General features: G+C 29.9%; 1 pseudogene; it reads right to left on the bottom strand.

The window, feature by feature from the left end:
- Positions 1–556: 556 nt before the first annotated feature.
- Positions 557–1,223, bottom strand: LOC127115228 (polyamine oxidase 2-like; annotated as a pseudogene).
- Positions 1,224–5,297: the final 4,074 nt, after the last annotated feature.

Genomic DNA, 5,297 nt, shown 5'->3' with positions numbered 1-5,297 from the left:
AGGTTTTGGCAGGTTATGAAGCTGCTCCTGCAATTTTGTTGTGCTGAAATGCCATTTCAGACATCAGATCATAAACAATGGGATTTTGTTCGATACCTTCCATCGACATTCCAACTCCAACCATTGTTGAGTTAACACTTGTTCGTGCTTCAATTGGACCAGATGCTACAACATCTAATATCCCATACATCTCAATGTTTCCTGCAAAATTGTGCAGCATACACCAGATGTAAGGAACACCATAAAACTGCTCTGAGGTAATCCATATGGGTTTAACTTCAGCAAACAGATCAAGAACCACCATATTTCCCACAGGAACAGAATGCAAAAGAGCCTTCATTTGAGGAGGTCTCCAGAACGAATCATATGTAAATAGCCATCCCTGCATTAACCAAATAGCATCATTATCACCACTCTGCATTCCCTTGAAAATTGTTGCACCTAATGAAGAAATGTACTCTGGATCATCCACGGGTGGGGTGTTCTCATCAAAGGTATCGCAGTTGTATATGTGGCTGGATCTTATGAACTGGGATGAAACCATAATATGGCTTTGTTATGTTTCATTTATTTTGTAGGTATTGAACCGTGTTGGACATGTTGATCGTGTGGAATTAGATGCAAGGCTATGAAGTGCATTGGATGGGGGGCTGTCTGGAAGGATCCTCTTGAGTTGTGTGAAAGCAAAGTCGGCAGCTGCTTCATCAGACATTTTCTCAATGTCTTTGGCCAGTCGCCCGACAGGCATGTAAACAAAGAACAGGGTGATCAGCAGCTTTGTGAAGATTAAGAAAGTAGCTGCATCCATAAGATGTATCGGCAACAACTCCCAGGAACTCAATCATTGGGCCAAAATACATTTTTAAAAGGTAATATTATTTTATTCTCAACTCCGACCTCAATATCAGCAAACGCAGCTTCTTTCCATTCTGGAAGCTTTGGCTCAAATTTTATGATGTTTGCTTTCAGCACTCCAAGGGGTACGACAATGATAGCAGCATCAGCAACAAATGTCTTCCCATTTTCAGCAGTCACCTTTACTCCATTAAATCACCTATCTATCTTTGTCACCCTGTGTCCCAATATTTTAATGATATGGAATCAGAATCTGCGGCAAACCAACCCTCCATTCGGCACAAATACCATTGAAGCACCTTGTGTGAAAGGCCCTCCAACCTGAGTTCTGGCTTTCTTTCAAAAAACAATTGAAAGTGCTCGTTGACTGGACATGCCTTCACTGTGTTCCTGTCTTACATTATCCGTCTCTTGCAAAATTGTTTCAAAGATTTTACCAACTTCTTTGTATATACGATATGCTTGGGCTGAACTTATGATTTGCTTTCCACTGTTGTTGGCAGGTCTGATGTATGAACTGAAGTGAAACCATGATATGGCTTTGTTATATGGTTTTTCTGCTGGTTTTGAAATGTTTCCTTTTGTGCAGGTTACGCTGGGCCGATGATATTTGGTTCGTCCCACAGCTAGGCTGCTGTTTGCAGTTCGAGAGTTTGGTTTTGAATGATGCAGGCTGCCTGTTGGATCACCTTGCTGTAAATACTTGTTGTAAAAATAATATCCCTGTCATATAAAACGAGTTACAGTTTTGGAATATAGCATCTGGTAGTTTAGGGATCAACATGAGATGTGATTGGTTTAGATTTGTAACAGTAGAACTCCATTAGACATTTGTGCTTTATGATTCTAATGTATCCATGGATAGTTTGTAACAAGAATTGATTGTAGCTCCAACTTTATTATGGAAAGTTCACGGCATCTACTTATGGCTTTGTCTTCTTGCTAGTGTTTATGACAGGATGTGATGCATTGTTATGCTTGAATGTTAAATGGACATAAAAGTTTATGTATGAAAATGAGTTTGGAAATGTTTGAAAGTTAAATATTATTTAATGTTATGAAATGAGTGTATGTACTATTTTGATTTGAAATGCACTATGGATGGGAAATGGATCATGTTTGGTTATAAAATGGATATGGATTTTTAGGAATAATCCAAAACTAATCTAAATGTCAATTAAGAATCAAAAACCAATAAAACCAATTAAAATCAAATTAATCTATAATTTGTTAAAACTACTTTGATGTCAAATTCTAACATTTATTTGGAAATTAAAAATCAATTAGAGTTTGAATCATTAGTAAAAACACAATTAAGATTAAATTGAAATTTGGAATTTAGACTTAATTTGAAATTAAAATCAAATTGAAAATTAAAAAGTCAAATAGTTAGAATCCATTTTATAATCAAAAACACCATGATCAAAAAACTAGATAATGACCAATGTTTATCAAAAAAAATATGGATTTGGGAATGGATGGTTGCCTTCGGTCATGAATGTATGCAAATGAACTTTAGGCCAAGTGCCAAATAAAAATGAAAAAATGAAAAAAATTCAGGACCAAAATCGGGGTATGACAACTATGATTCTACATCTTAACTTACGGTTTTCCTCCAATCTTGGGTTTTAGCTTCACACAAAAATAAAAATACCTCAAACATAATATGTATTCATAAAGGTGCAATAAAGTAGAAATAATAAAAGCAAAATAAATAATCAAAAGCAGAAAAATAAAAAAATAAACCAAACAAACCCTAGAACTAAATAATAGGATTAACTCTCTTTAGAGAGGTATTCCCCAGCAAAGTCGTCAGCTGTCGCGGCTAGAAAATTACAGAGTCACCATCATCTTTTATTCGTTCCTAAGGAACATGGGAATAATGATAAAACCTAAAAGTAAGGATAAGACGTTAGGATTCAGGATTCGATTAAGTGAGGAAAAAATTTTAGGCACCCCTCACCTCCATTGTACTCAATGGGATCTTTCTCTAACTCTAGGGTTACTATGTTATCTATGGGATGTTTGTTTACGTTACCTATTTTTGCGTAATATATTTATTTATAGAGAATTAGGATATTATTTAATAAAATAAGAATTTAATCAGGACAGAGGACAAAGAAAAAGTTTTTGTTATTGTACTCGCCAGAGTGTTACAACTATGTGCCTACGTACCTTCAAGCAATATGAAGGATCAGAGTACTGTAGTTCGTCTAGAAAAATATTGTGTGTTTGATACTTTTAATTGTTAAAAGATCTCAACGCATTGGGGGCGGAGAAAAGTTTGTTTAAAAAATGTCTCAATGCGCAAAGACAAAGAAAATAGTATTTAAGTGTGTTTGAATTGATTTTAAGTTGGCTTAAATGCACCTTCGGTCCCCGTAAGCTAACGAGTTTTTAATTTTGGCCTCTGTAATTTTTTTTGGTCTGAGTCTCTATATCTCACTTTTTATGTTGGTTTTAGTTCTCAAAGTCAAAATCCACAAGTTTCTTGCGAATTTTCCTTCGGTTTTTCCTACAGATTTTATCTTTAGGGACTAAAACCAACACAAAAGTGAGATATAGAGACTCAGACAAAAAAAATATACAAGGACTAAAATAAATAAAAACTCGTTAACTTACACGGACCAAAAGACAATTTAAGCCTTTTAAGTTTTTGATTGAAATTATTGATCGGTAAGGCGTGATGTCAGTCAATCAATTTAGTTTGCAAAAATATAGATTTAATTTACTTAGAAAATAAAATTATGGTCATATATATAATAATTATTTTTTATTGTTTTTGAATATTGAATTATAAAGAAATAAATTTATTTTTCATGATTTTAAAAATATAATTATATTTAGAGAAAGAAATATTTCCCTAAAGATTTTACCTTAAAAAAAGATATTTTAATTTTTTTTTGTAATTTTTAGAATTTAAGTAGAATAAAATACAATTTTTAACTGAAAAGAAGATTATATTTTCTATTTTTTGATGAACTAAAAAAAGTTTTTTCATTTTTGGTAGATTAACTAAATAAATAAAAGGATTAACAATTTGATTAATTTAATTAAGATAACTAAATGATTTAATTGAAAATTGATTTAAAAATTAAATTAAATAAAATAAGTTAAAGATGACTTTAAAATTAATGGTTGAATTAAATAATAAAATGAGTTTGTGTTATTTAAATAATTAAATAGAATTGAAAAGAAAATATTAAATTAAATTCGGAGTGAAAATTACTAAAATTAAGTTGGGGACTAAGGGTTGTAGAACTGAAGTGGGGAGTGAAGTGAAAGAGGATCCAAAAGTCCAAACCTACAAACCTTTAACAAAAATAAAAAAAATGAAATGAAAGGAGTCTTTTTTATTTAGAATAGGTTAATATTCTTGAGTAGTTTTGAAAAAAGATTTTGTATAGAGGCAATGGTTTTAAAGGTTCGAAATTGTTTTTTAGATTATTTGAAACACATGAATATGGTTTGGGTTAATCTGAAACAAGTTATTATTAGGATTTGAAACAAATTACTATTATGATTTTGAATTGGTTAAAAAAAATATAATGATATTTGTTTAAAAATATTGATTTGAAAAGTTTTTAGAAAAGTAAACTTAATTTTTTAATATTAGTTAAAAAGTTGATTTTAAAAATTGATTGAAGAATTGTTTTTCTTTAATAAAAAAAGCCTTATGATAATAGTTAAAAAAAGTTGATTAAAAACTAATTTGGTTATATTTTTTTAAAATAAATTATGATTTAGTTCAATGACATCAACACACACAATTAAACGCAAGTATCATACAATAGATCAAGAGAAACAAGATTTAATAACAATAAAAATCTATGGAAAATGGTAAATAAGAATGGAGGACCAACCTACCGGGAGAAGGATTTTCTTGGTCAAAGATTTAGGGCCCGTTTGAATCAGTTTTACTTTTCACTTTTAAAAATATGTTTTATAAAATTGTTTTGGAAAAGTATTTTTTAGAAGAGAACTATTAAAAAATTTATTTGGTAACATGACTTTTCAAAACTGTTTTAAAAATGAAAAAATAGAAATATTTGTTTGGTAAATTATTTTTAAAAACAGTTTTAAAAATGAGAAAATAAAAAATATAACTCAATTTTTTAAAATTACTTTTTTAACTAATATAAAATGAAAAAGAATTTTAATAAATAATAATTAAATTTTTAATGACTCATATTTAAATATACAAGTGTAAATTTTATTACTAAATAAAATCGAGATAGAAACTTCTTATGATTAAATATATGATTTAATTCCTTTTTAGAGTCAAGTTAATAACTTGTTCAAACAAAAGTTATCAAAATTTTATAGCGTATATCAATATCTGAAGCATACATATGAAATCAAACTAACATAAGTATTTAGAAATAACCACTAAAATTCAAAGTTGCTTGTATGAAAATGTAACATAGAGATAATTAATTCAC

Source organism: Lathyrus oleraceus, chromosome 1 (assembly GCF_024323335.1).
Source record: "Lathyrus oleraceus cultivar Zhongwan6 chromosome 1, CAAS_Psat_ZW6_1.0, whole genome shotgun sequence".
Taxonomy (NCBI): domain Eukaryota; kingdom Viridiplantae; phylum Streptophyta; class Magnoliopsida; order Fabales; family Fabaceae; genus Lathyrus; species Lathyrus oleraceus.
The sequence above is the reverse complement of the archived record's forward strand: the minus strand, read 5'-3'. Positions and strand labels throughout refer to the sequence as shown.